We start from the raw sequence: 13,829 nt of genomic DNA, 5'->3' as shown, positions 1-13,829 counted from the left end.
GAGAGCGTCAAAAGAAATGAAAAGTGCATGGGTAGATGGATCAGGAATGGTAAGAAAACAAGAATCTTCGATGATAGATGGGTGGAAGAAGGCCAGCTAAAAAGGAAACAGAAAAGTGGGACAGATTACCAACAAGAAAATTGCACCTTTAAATATGTTTCGTAACTGATGATGAAAGAGATAATATGGGATCGTTAAAAGATCTTTAACATCTTTGACAGAGATAGTGCAAGACGTATATTATCCACTCATATTAGTAGGGCCCATTAAGAGGATAGATTGTTTTGGGGTAACACCACAATAGGTGAATACTCTACGAATTATGGGTATTGGTGGCAGATAAAAATTGGCACTGCACTCAAGCTAGAGGGAATGCGGGTAAAGCTATGGAAATCTCACCTGCCCACCAAAATGAAATTGTTTGCCTGGAAAATTTGTCATAGAACGCTAGTTACAAGAGAGAATTTGGAAAACAGAAAAATTGTAAGCAACCATAACTGTGTCCTCTGTAATACAGAATTGGAGACAATAGAAAGCCTGTTCAGATACTACGACATTTCAAAATACATTTGGATGAGTAGTGATCTTGGTATCAGAACATAAATAGCTTCAGGTTTTTCCTTTTTCTGACTAGTTGAAAAACCAACTAGGCTACTTCTCCAAAATGAAAGATGGTGGTGACTGGTTATAGATATTTTTACTCTAAGATTCTTATACCTTGAACATTTGTGTAATAGCCCAAATGTTAAGCTGGTTTAATTAAATCATAATTTTACTTTAGTAGTTTAATTGAGTTATTAACAATATCTTGATAATATGATCTTAAATATCAAAAGTAAAAATTACAATTTTACCCATGAGTTGTTTTTTTTAGAAAAGAAAAAAAATAGAAATTTTTGGCAATGTCTAGATTATTCAAGAGATCCATTTTGGTTTTATATATATCAAGAAGTTCTTTAGTTCATCTCTTTGAATACCATCATCTAATTTGCAATTGGGAAAAATTACCAACACCCCTATATTCTCTCTCAAAACGTGTCTCCTCTTACTCAGTCATTGTGATCAAATTAATCACCACCTCTTCGATCGATGTTGCCATTTCCCCGGTGGTGCGCGCTCCGCCATCGTTACTCATCTTTATTCTTTCTCTCTCTTGTGCTTCAATTGAAGATGATAAACTCGCGCACGTCACGACGGCGTTCTGCCGTTGCTCTAGTGTTGCCACCGCGTTGTAACTATACCAGTGCTAGCCTTCGCTCCTCTTCTCTCCTTCGTGGGTCTCTATCTATCGTTCTGGCGCTGCTCCTTTGTAGTTTTCTCTCTCCTCTACTTTTGTGTTGCTGTTGTCGGTCTTTCAGTTGGTGTTCCTGCTCGTCGTTGCTGTTGTGCGTCAGTGTCGTGGTTGTTGTTGAGCTTTGCTCGAGTTTGAATTCCTTTGGCAAGGTATAAATTTTGGGTTTAAGTTGTGACTCTTATTTCATCATTTGCAATCTAATTTATATGCTATTAATAGTATAATGATTTACAAAAGTCTAGTTGAACTTGATATTGATTTCCAAAATCAGGTGAGAAAATAGTTTGTTGAACTTAAGGACTGATTCTTTTATCTTTATACAATGGATTGGATTGAGGTTTATAATTTGTATTAGTATTTTTTTTAAGTTAGTTTATAAAATAAGATTTCAATAAGTTATGTTGTTGAATATATTCTTTATAAATTAGAATGGGGAATTAGAGTTATCATGTGAGATAGAAAATGTGATTTGGGTAGTAATATAGTTTGTATATAAAGGTTTGTGGTTAACTCAATAAAAGAGTTTAGAAGGTATAAGCAAGTCAATTCATTTATTTGAATTAGAGTAGGAATGAATGTTAATTATTGTTATTATTGTTGTGAGGTGATTATTGGAGATTGATCATGAATATGATGTTGGGGTCTTGAAGAGTAATACGGAATTGAGCGTTATTTGGAGAATAAAAGAGGCACACACATGTTCTTTTACCTTCAAACTTGGAATTGGTCATTCATATGATTATATGAATTTTATGGATTGAGTTCAACATGCTTTTATATCTTATAAACATAAATTGTTTTACAACGAAATTTTTGATTATATATTAAGAGATACGCTCTCAATAATGTTTTTCTAAATTATTGGTTACGTAGTTGGATTTAGTAAAATGTCTTCGGAAGTATTTATGTATAAGATAGGTAACGAAGACCTATTTTATATATGGAATTGAAATACAAAGTTGTCCATTTCATTTTGGAAGACTTGTGGCTTTATTAAAGTAGTATATATTTTCATCTAATCTTATTTTCTAATGTGCATGTTTTGATATATCGATATTGAGCTATTTGAACATATTGTGTAATCTTATGAAATTGATTAATGATACAAGTATATTTTAAGCCACTAAAATGAATTTTTGGTTGGACAATGTGTACTCAGTTTTCTGATTTTACTCTAGGAACCTTCCTGGTGAGGGCAAAGTTTATTGTTCGATATTTAGCAGGTCTAGTATCGAGGACTTGGAATATATTAAATGAGCGAGAATATCCCAATAATTAAAGGTTTTACAATATGGGAAAGTGTTGGTGAAGCTACTAAGGAAGGCTTTGTGTGTTGACAAGTCTTGACTCCAGTCGTGAGGAACTGAGAACTTTTAGGATTTTAATGGTTGAGTAAGAGGGCGCTACTTGTTATTTTAGTAAAAGAAGTGTTTGAATTCCGCAAAGCCAGTGACTTCGAGGATTATCTGGTAATATTCTGTTGTTTTAGTACGATCCCATGGTACTTTGCAGCCTAACAATCAATTCGTAGCAAGAATTTTTGATTTAATAAATCAGACTGGAATTTTAATACAGAGAACAATTGACAATATTTCCTACTTTATAATAGATTAGTTTTTATGGGTATCATCCCAGTGCCTTGAGGTGAACCTGATAATGTGTTCTTTACAGTTATTTAAATTATTGAGGTTCTTTTGTAGATGTTACTATCTTTTTGAACTAAAGGTGACTGATTTTTACTTGTTAGAAAATTTTGGTCGAGATTTAATAATTCTTTGTAAGCGGCTTTAGTATAGTTCTTTAACGATTGTAATGTTAATAAACCATATTGTTTGAACTTTGTAAATACGTAGTATTATGTTGTCATGATATATCACTAACTTTTCTAAAATTGAAGATTTTAAATAATTTCGTGAATTGGTTGTGTCAATCTAGTCAAGTTAGTAATGGTGATTGCATATTCCATTTTTGACTTATTCTATATGGCAAGTTGCATTGATTCTCATTTTTAAATTTATTATAAAAATACACTGTTTATTTTATTAGAGGGTATTCTAGTCATTTCAAATGAAGACACCACACCTGCCTTCTCCCTAAGCTTTTATAATAAGATATAATATATATATATATATATATATATATATAATATATATATATATATATATATATATATATATATAATATATATATATATATAATATATTATGCATATATACGTTTTATTATTTTCAAGATACAACCTCATCCAATTTTTAAGCATTGATCTCAACTGATTTCTGGGTTATTTTTTACAATCTGACCCTATATTAAGCTGTTGACCACACAATTTTTAAGCGTTTATAAGTTTAATGAACAAGTGTCGTAACTCTAATCCAATCGTGTGGATTAGATTCATTGTCATTTCTCATATAAAATCCAAGACATGTACTCTCCTCTCCTCCGTACAATCAAATGAGACATTAAACAATAAAAATGTGTGTTTCAAGATTCGAACTCCTGAACTCTCATTTGATATGCTAAAGAACTAACCAACTACATTATAATACTCAATTGGTCTTTTTTTGGGGGGGGGGAATCATTTAAAAACAAGATAATATTTCTATTGTCGAAGACTTCAAATAAATGTTGGTAAATAATACGGGGCGTATTTCCCGAGACACAAACTAATTACTTATAATAACTTGAATTCGTCGCTATTCACCTCGAACCCCTTCAACTTGACCTAATGCGAAATTCTCATGGCACTAGTAGAAAAAGGTCGATTAGCGTCGGACCTGGGACACCTATTTGCATCGGACTTGGGTCCGACGGCTCAGGTCTCGACGCAGATGACCTATAATTGATCTGCGTCGTATGCAGAAACGACGCAGATCTTTTAGCTATCTGCGTCGCACGTTGTATACGGTGCGACACAAATCAGCCATTTGCATCGCATGTTCAAGTAATATGCGCCGCAAATTAGGAATTTTTTATTAAAAATAAAAGGGAATCTGCATCGCATTGCTAGGTGCGACGCAAATTGGGCAATTTTTTTTTTTAAAAAAAAAAAATCAAACCTCAACAATCCAACATCAAATAACAGTGCAAACCTAATGATCGAGATGCAGCAAAAGCAAATAATTTCAATCGCACAATAATGACAGTATTGCAAGTAGATAACAGATTTATTATATATAGAATCAAAATTCCAAAATACTCTTGAAATTGAAAAGGACAACGAAAGGGGGAAATTTACAATGCAAATTAAAAAACGCAATGAATTTATTGGCCAACACACTAGACTGATCATACTACAAAGAACAAATTGCAGCAGTACAGAGTCGCAACAGAGAAGAACAAAAATCCATCATCACCATAGATATCTCCTCAGAACCTCCAACCAAACGAGCAACACAATATCGCAAGTGGAGAAACAGAACATTGAATAATAGACACAACAGTAAAAACCCCAGTCAACTATAACTGACATGAACTTGAAGGCAAGCCGAGGATGCAAGGAGCTGTTCAATTTAATCTACAGCGGCATTTCGCAACACTGTCGGAGGATTTGGGTAGATCTGAAAATTGAGGAGTGTTGTGATACTTCCCATTCCATCAACCTATGTAAAAAAAGGAAAAGAAATTTTAAAAAATTATGATAATTACACATAATTAAGTAAGATTTCAAGAATTAAAGAGAGTAATAAATGTACCTTCAGGGGAGAAAACCGCCGGCAAAATAAGCTTCACAAACAAAGGACGAACTTCTCGAACCTAGAAGTTGTGGATCTCTACTTCTCGCAATGAATGAATTCCAAAGAACGGACTAGATAGATTGGAGCAAATCAACTTCTCGCAAAGGACGAACTTCGATGCGCGTTCGTCTTCGGTGAATGAAAATGGAGCAAATCTTTGCTCGATTTTCAGTCGATTCTCTTGCTTTGATTTCGGTTTCTAGGAATGAGTTTGATCTTTTTTAGCCTCGATTTATGCGCCAGATTATTGATTTGTATTTTTGAGCGATGGTTGGGGAACTTAAGAAGAATGTAGAAACTTCTGCATGTGAGAGTTCAGACATGGTTGAATCCTAAAGATGAAAAGAAATTAAAGGAAGTTTCAAAGAACAAGAAGGAGAAGGGGAGGAAGATTGAGGAAGGGGAGGTGAGCGGCATTCAGAGAGAGAGAAGGGGAGTTTTAGGTTAGGATTGGGAGGTTTATGTTAGAAAGGGATGAGTTGGGCTTAAGTTAAAAAGTGGGTTGTGCTGATGCGTCGGATGGGCCCAGATGGTCCGACGTAAATTGTGCTTTTGCAACGCACCAGAGTACCATGCGACGTAGATAGTGGAATTTTCTTTTTTCAAATTAAGCCATCCCCAATTCCTAAAAAACATATTTTTTTTATTACATCTAATGTATAATTCATTTCGGTCTGTAATTTTATCATACAGTATTATAATTTCAACTTATCATCAATTATTTGATTTTTGAAACTTTTTGAGTCATATTCATTTTGAATTGAATTTTTTTGGTAAGCTACTTACAAAATACACTTTTAAGAAATAACTACCTAGTTAAAAAATCACGGATAAGACTAACAATTTTTTTGTTGCAAGAATTGAACTCCATTAGTCCAACCTAATATTCAATCGAAACTAAAAATTATACGACCCAAATTAACTGCATACAAAACATATGGAATCTAATTTCAACTTAAACCCGATAATGAGTAGGTTTCGAGAGTGATATTGTAACGCCCCGGCCTCTAAGCATCTTTATTAGGTTAATTAATCTTGATTATTAACAGCGGAAGACCTATCCTTTGGTCGGTGCGTTACTAAGCCAACATACATACATAAACACATACTAACATGGAAACTTAAACGTACTAGATTATAATAAGGTTAAACAGAGTTGATGTTAAGTAAACTAACTAACTACTTAAGTTACAAAGACTATAAATGTTTGAGTTATTTTAATAATATTTCCTCACTGCTAAGCCATTGTGTCATCCCCATCGGTACCTAAAACAGAAAAAAAAAGTTTATGAGCCGAGGCTCAGTAACATACTACTCCAACAACGTAAATTCATTTCAACTCATTTTACTTAAAAACAGGGAGAGGAGAATATCACAATCATCATTTCATAAACATATAACTTAATATTAGAAATTCAACCATTATGAGATATTATCCTTCATAATCTTACATCAGTTTTAATGGTAACTTGGCAAGTACAACATCATAACATCGTAATCATTAAACCGAAATGCAGCCACAACAAAGGTGACACTTGCGGTGGCCATAACATTAATCCGAAAGGGGGTCACAACAAAGGTGACACTTGCAGTGCCCATAACATATACATATCCGAAAGGCGGTCACAACAAAGGTGACACTTGCGGTGCCCATATCCGAAAGGCGGTCACAACAAAGGTGACACTTGCGGTGCCCATAAAGTACTGCAAAGAACCGTCTTTTACTTTCATTTATCATGTTTCGTTATTTTTATATTTATGTCATAAAACATCCCTTAAGCATCATAAAAACCAATTTATCATCATAAACATCATTTAGAAAAATATTTCATCACCCGCAATCCATATACATATATCATCAAAACATTATGTAAAAGCGTCATAAAACGTAGTTGACAGGGGAGTGCGGGTGTTAGCAGTAGACGTTACCTGAACTCCTGCTTAACAACCTTGATATAGCCGGTGGAGGCTTGTAATATCCTTTATCTCCTTTAATCTAATCAAGAATAGTTTTATTAATGAACGTTTCGTTATTTAGCTTTTAAGCCTAAATATTAGTTAACGCTTATTAAGGTCATAGCGGTCATTATAACGTCGTAAAGGTATCCTTAAAGGTCATTATTTCTTAATCGTTAATAACTTCTTAAGGTGACTCTTTAATCGACTAATAAGGTGAATAACTCTTTTAGTTATAGTTTTAGAATTAACGAAGCATTAAAGTTATATTATTGCATAATATGTAACCATTCGAAAGCATATTAATATTAGAGTTCATAGTTAATCACTAATTAGTCGTCCATTAATAAGTTAATTATAATATTATTTAATCATTTAAAACTAATAAGTCAAGTACTAGTTATAACAAATGAACTTAAGTATTAGTGGAGTAATCATAATTTAACTCAAGTTATAAACAACAAGCTTAACGAATTAGTTTTAATTAGTTTTAGTTAACTCAAACAACTTCGTCATTAGGAATTATAGCCCAACATAGTTTTAGGAAAGAAGCTAAGTGGTTTAATTTAAACAAACTACTTCAGTCCATGAATATAAACATAACAAGTCCAATTCATTATTTAGCTCAACAACAACAATAAAATCAGATTTATAAACCTAACTTTAAGTTCTAGTGTAGTCTCCTAGGCCCAAACTAGTATATACTAACAATGGAATTAAACTTGGGCTTGAATTAAAAACTAAGGAAATCAGAATTTTAAAGGAGTTGGTCATTACCTCTGCTACTAAGAGCAGGGAAGACCACGAAAATTTAGGCAAGAGGATTCCGGCGAACGGCAGCGATGGTGGTGAGCAGTGGCGAACGGCGGCGGTGAGCTGCGTGCCGCGGTGGTTTTGTGCGGTGTTGCTGGCGCGACGAAGAAGAGGAGCGCGAGAGAGAAGAGCGCGACTAAGAGAGAGAACGTGAGTGCGTGCTGGCTGGCAGATCTCCGGTGAGTCGCGCAAGTGGCCGGCGAACGACGGCGAGGTGGGGCGCGACTAAGCGCGGGGCAGGTGGTGCGTGAGGTGGCCGACGGGGGTGTGTCGTGGGGGGGGGACCGAAACAGAGGAGAGAGATAGAGAATATGCAGTGGCGGATCTTGACCAACTAATTAACAGGGGCCAAGTAGGCAAATTAAAAGTTTAACGGTAAAATTTAAATGATGAATATAAACATTAACAGAAGCACATCAAAGTTTAAATATATTGTTATCAATGGCTATAAAGAAGTTGTAGTTTATGGTGTTCTTAATTCTAACCCTTTAATTTATAATCAGTTTTGTCCATTTATTTGTTTGACAAATATCAAATCTTCAAGAAACTGAAAAAAGCAGTTCATAACTAAGTGGGTAGATTTTTTAGAAGTTTAAGGAATAGTTCATTAGTAACTAAAACAATTATCAAATTGCTTTCTTAAGTCACGATTAAAAAAAGGTACATCTACAATTATAATTGTTAGGAATAATTTGAGAAAAAAGTATTGATTACGTTGAGAAACTAAAGAAGGAAAGAAGATACTAACAATAAATACAAATGATTTTTCAAAATTAGGAAAATGATAAGCCAAAGATATAGGAAAAAACCAAAAGAAAAAGACCCCTTGTCATCAAGGAAGCAATATTGCCTAACTCACAAACCACTATGCCAGCCATATTCTTATGCAATATTTTGCAGTTTAGGTATTTTATTTTACAAAACTAAGAGGGGCCAGGCCCACGCCAGCCCCTCTTATGATCCGCCGCTGAATATGGGGTTTTCTTTTTGGGTTCCTTTAGTAACCTTTTCCGGCAAATTATTGACTAAAAATTATGATTAGTAAGAGAAGGAGGATGAAAATTGTTGTTGATAGTGTTCTTGGTTATGAATCTTCATGGCTATTTATAGTGAAATTTGATAATATAAAATCAGTGGATGGGGATATAATTGAAGTAAATGTTTTGAATTTTTGGCTTGAAGAAGCTAAGGTGACGGATTGGTGGCAGGATTTTAGGAAAGAAGGGAGTGTAATGGCATGTGTGCCAAATGACCATGGAAGGGTGAGGAAGAAGGCAACACTAATGGAGTGTTGACCATGGCATTTTTTTTTTCTCTTTTCCCCTTTTTGTTTTTGCAAACCAAAAATCAGAAATTTTTCCACATTTTCACTCTAAACGTGGCTTAGTAAAATTTTGGTGTAATGTTGACATTTTGTACTTTAGTGAATTAGCAACAATATTAACCTTCTTGTTTAACTCATGAAATCATAAAATGGAAATCATCTGCACATAGATATTAACATTTTAAGTTGGTAAATTTTATTTTGTAAATTCTATATTCGTTTTATTATACTTTGCTTAATTAGTGGAGCGAATAAAATAAAACATATATATTAACTACTCATTAAAATTAATTATTTAACTTAAACACGTTTAATATTTTAGATATTACAGATATGATCCGAATATAACATACCTATAACCCAAACTTGAAATTCAAATCGATAATGACAGACACAAGATAATCAAGTACCAAATATGATGCGATCCTAATTTAACCTTAATTGATTTATAACTTAGATTGAATTGACACAATTTGATTATAATTAGATCCGGTTAAGACCCGACTTGACCTAATAGGCCAAATTGACCCGTTTAACTCCTACCTGATCTAGATGTGAACTTTCCCAACATAACAAATCAAAGTGTTCGAATTAAAGCCCTAATAACTGGTATTATTAGGGGAATGCACCAATCCACCAGGACTGGGCCGTAACCGTTTTGACCGGCGGACCGTTCGGGCCGCTACCGTACTAGAAATTTTTCGGTCCAATCCAGCCTGGACCAGAATTTTTCCGTTTCGGTGTGGTTTTGGATATGTTGGATCGTATTCTATATTTTTTAAAAAAATAATCTTTTTGATTTGATTTAAGCATATTTTATAAATTAGATACATTAAAATTAAATAATTTTAATAACAATAATATTAAAGGTAATAAATTGTATGTTTTTAACTTTCTACTAGAGCTGATCAAATGTGTCCGACCTAATTTTTTCTCGGGATTGGGAAGAATTTTTTGGCCCGATAATGGGCCCAGCCCGACCCATTTTTTTGTGCTTTGGGACGGGTTTTGGGTAACCGGAAAATGTCTTTTTAGTCTAAATTTCGACCCGGATTAATGGCCTGAAAAGCTCGCTATTTTTGGCCCAAAAAAGCGAGTTTTGTGCACAAAAATATGGCCCAAATAGCCAGGTTTAACTAATGTGCAATTTTTTATAGTGATCGACGACCCAACCCGACACAGCCTGATCCATGATCACCTCTACTTTTCACCTTTTAAACTTTTTTTAACATCAAAATTTTTTCTATTAAAAAAAATTTACGGTCCACCAATCCATAGTGAAAATCCGGAATGGAATTTTCTTTCGATCAAAGACCGAACCGAAATCTTAGGTTCGGTCTTGTTCAAATTCTGATTCCACCCTTGTCTTTACACACAGTGGCGGATCCAGCATGGGTTTAACATAACCCACGGGATCCGCGAAAAAAAACTGGTATTACAGGAAAATTAAAAACAAGTTATCAACGAGAAGCGCCCATTTAATTCAATTATTAAGCAGTTAGCTCAGTGGTAGTTCGCGTGAAATGAACTTGTAGTTGCACTGAATGTCCCGAGATCCACTCCCAGGAAAAGCATGTGTTACTTTTTTTGTTCTTTTTCCTTCCCTTTGTTTTTAATTAGTACACCACATCTTACATTTTTATTTTTGATTTTATTTTTCCTTTTTCTTTTGATTGTTCATTTTTTAGCTTTCCTTCTTCACAAATATTTCCCTCCCGTGAAATAATAATATTTATTTTCTTTTTCTTCTAATTTACTTGCTCAAACAATCAATTATTGATAGCACTAACAATTGATGAACCAAATTATGTTACATAAACCTTGCTTTTGGTGAGTCGTTAATTATTATTAATTTATTAGCCAAATTTGAATAAGTATTTTTGATGCCTTTAAATAATAGTAATAATATAAAATTTTGTCGTATGCACGCGAAAACCTTGCTTTTGGTGAGTCGTTAATTATTAATAATTTATTAGCCAAATCTGTGTAAGTATTTTTAACACCTTTAAATAAAAGTAATAATAATAAAATTTTCTCGTATGCACGCGAAAACCTTGCTTTTGGTGAGTCGTTAATTTTTAATAATTTCTTAGCCAAATTTGTATAAGTATTTTTAACTCTTATAAATAAAAGTAATAATAATAAAATTTTGCTGTATGCACGCGAAAACCTTGCTTTTAGTGGGACGTTAATTATTTGTAATTTATTAGCCAAATTTGTATAAGTATATTTAATGCCTTAAAATAAAGTAATAATAATAAAAATTTTCCGTACGCACGCGAAAACCTTGCTTTTGGTGAGTCGTTAATTATTAATAATTTATTAGCCAAATTTTATAAGTATTTTAACACCTTTAAATAGTAATAAAGATAAAATTTTGCCATATGCACGCGAAAATCTTGCTTTTGGTGAGTCGTTAATTATTAATAATTCATTAGCCAAATTTGTTTAAGTATATTTAACGCTTTTAAATAACAGTAATAATAATAAAATTTTGTTGTATGCACGCGAAAACCTTGCTTTTGGTGAGTCATTAATTATTAGTAATTTATTAGCCAAATTTGTATAAGTATTTTTAACGCCTTTAAATAAAAGTAATAACAATAAAATTTTGTCGTATGCACACGATAACCTTGCTTTTGGTGAGTCGTTAATCTTTTATAATTTATTAGCAAAATTTGTATAAGTATTTTTAACAACTTTAAATAAAAGTAATAATAATAAAATTTTCCCGTATGCACGCGAAAATATTGCTTTTGGTGAGTCGTTAATTATTAATAATTAATTGGCCAAATTTTTATAAGTATTTTTAACGCCTTTAAATTAAAGTAATAATAATAAATTTTTGCCCTATACACGCGAAAACCTTGCTTTTGGTGAGTCATTAATTATTAATAATTTATTAGCCAAATTTTTATAAGTATTTTTAACGCCTTTAAATAAAAGTAATAATAATAAAATTTTGCCGTATGCACGCGGAAACTTTGCTTTTGGTGAGTCATTATTTATTAGCCAAATATGTATAAGTATTTTTAAAACCTTTAAATAAAAGTAATAATAATAAAATTTTGCCGTATGCACACGAAAACCTTGCTTTTGGTGAGTCGTTAATTATTAATAATTTATTATCCAAATTTGTATAAGTATTTTTAACGCCTTTATATAAAAGTAATAATAATTAAATTTTGTTGTATGCACGCGAAAACCTTGCTTTTGGTGAGTCGTTAATTATTAATAATTTATTGGCCAAATTTGTATAAGTATTTTTAACGCCTTTAAATAAAAGTAATAATAATAAAATTTTGCCGTATGCACGCGACAACCTTTCTTTTGGTGAGTCGTTAATTATTAATAATTAATTAGCCCAATTTGTATAAATATTTTTAACGCCTTTAAATAAAAGTAATAATAATAAAATTTTACCGCACGCTTCACATGCATATAAGACTAATTTTTATTAAATGTTTAAACAACTTCGAACCCATATCGTATAATTCCTAGATTTGCCATTGTTTGCACATCCGTAGGTATTACATGCCGTATAGCGTAACATCGATGAATACATTTTCAACCTTATAAAAGACAAGGAAGCAGAATTTGTTTTGTTAAGGAATATCAGATTATCATCACAATTCCTGAACTCCATGTGTCATTGGCTAGATAATTGGACGGTTCTCTACTTCTTTTTGCAATTAAAAGGTTTGTCCTTGGTATTAAAGACCCGCAACCCACTTTAGTTTGTTGATTAATATGCATTAACTTTTTTTTGACAGGATAATATGCATTAACTTGACAGGCTCTACATGTCTTCTCTAGGGATAATAATGGCCCCTTCAACTATCTTGACCAGCTTAGATTCTAAGTTATTTTGATGCCACCCTTTTTATATAAACTAGTTATTAGGTTCAGACTATACCACGAGTAAGAAACATTTCATTTATTAATATAATACTTTATGATAATAAACACTAATACAACTTGATTTAGTGGTCAAGATTTTAGTATATGTACTTGAAGTCTCACGATCAAACCCTATACTAAGCAATTTCTAAATTTTTTATTGTACAAAAATTACATGAACTAAAACTTCATAGGGAGAGCGCCACATGGCACAGTTTTTTGTGTATGCATGCCTTTTAATATATTTACCAGTATTTGGGCTCGGGTGTAGCCCCGAGTTGGTGTTGTTTTCCGAACTTGATATGCATTTTTTTTTCCATTTCCATTAAGATATATCAAGGAAAACTCAACATTTAAAAGGTACATATATAATAATGTGAGGACTTAAAGCATGATTAAAAGTTGGTTAAGATGATAATTGTGTCATGTATAATTGCAAGAGACGGGTTCAAATCTTGTTACAATCTAATGTTACTTTTGTTACACATTGGACAATTCTAGTGGAGTAACAGAGGTGTCACGTGGTGTATATATATTGTCACACATGCCTTTTAATATATTTGTATAGATATAGATAAAAGCAAAACTCATCGGGAGATGATGGCACAGATTACCATGTCTTATTTTTCGACTTTGATCCAGTTAACAAATTTCGATTAGAAAACGAACTTTGATAACGTTTGGAGAGAGAGAGAGAGCGATTAAACGGAGAGTAGAGAGAGGTGGAGTATTAGAAATGAGTTATTGAAGGGAAAATTTCATCATAGGTAAATTGGAAAAAGTAGGGTTAGTTGTTTACTTTTTTTTG

The 13,829-nt window shown here is 32.8% G+C and overlaps 1 long non-coding RNA gene across 1 annotated transcript; it reads right to left on the bottom strand.

Annotated features, from left to right (window-relative positions):
* Positions 1-4,446: 4,446 nt before the first annotated feature.
* LOC125493432 (uncharacterized) lies at positions 4,447-6,210 on the bottom strand. The gene is made up of 2 exons (XR_007269988.2): positions 4,987-6,210; positions 4,447-4,893 (listed from the first exon to the last, which is right to left on the bottom strand). It is a non-coding gene; the product is annotated as an uncharacterized LOC125493432 (long non-coding RNA).
* Positions 6,211-13,829: the final 7,619 nt, after the last annotated feature.

The sequence above is a fragment of the Beta vulgaris genome, chromosome 9 (assembly GCF_026745355.1).
Source record: "Beta vulgaris subsp. vulgaris cultivar EL10 chromosome 9, EL10.2, whole genome shotgun sequence".
Lineage (NCBI taxonomy): Eukaryota > Viridiplantae > Streptophyta > Magnoliopsida > Caryophyllales > Amaranthaceae > Beta > Beta vulgaris.
The sequence above is the reverse complement of the archived record's forward strand: the minus strand, read 5'-3'. Positions and strand labels throughout refer to the sequence as shown.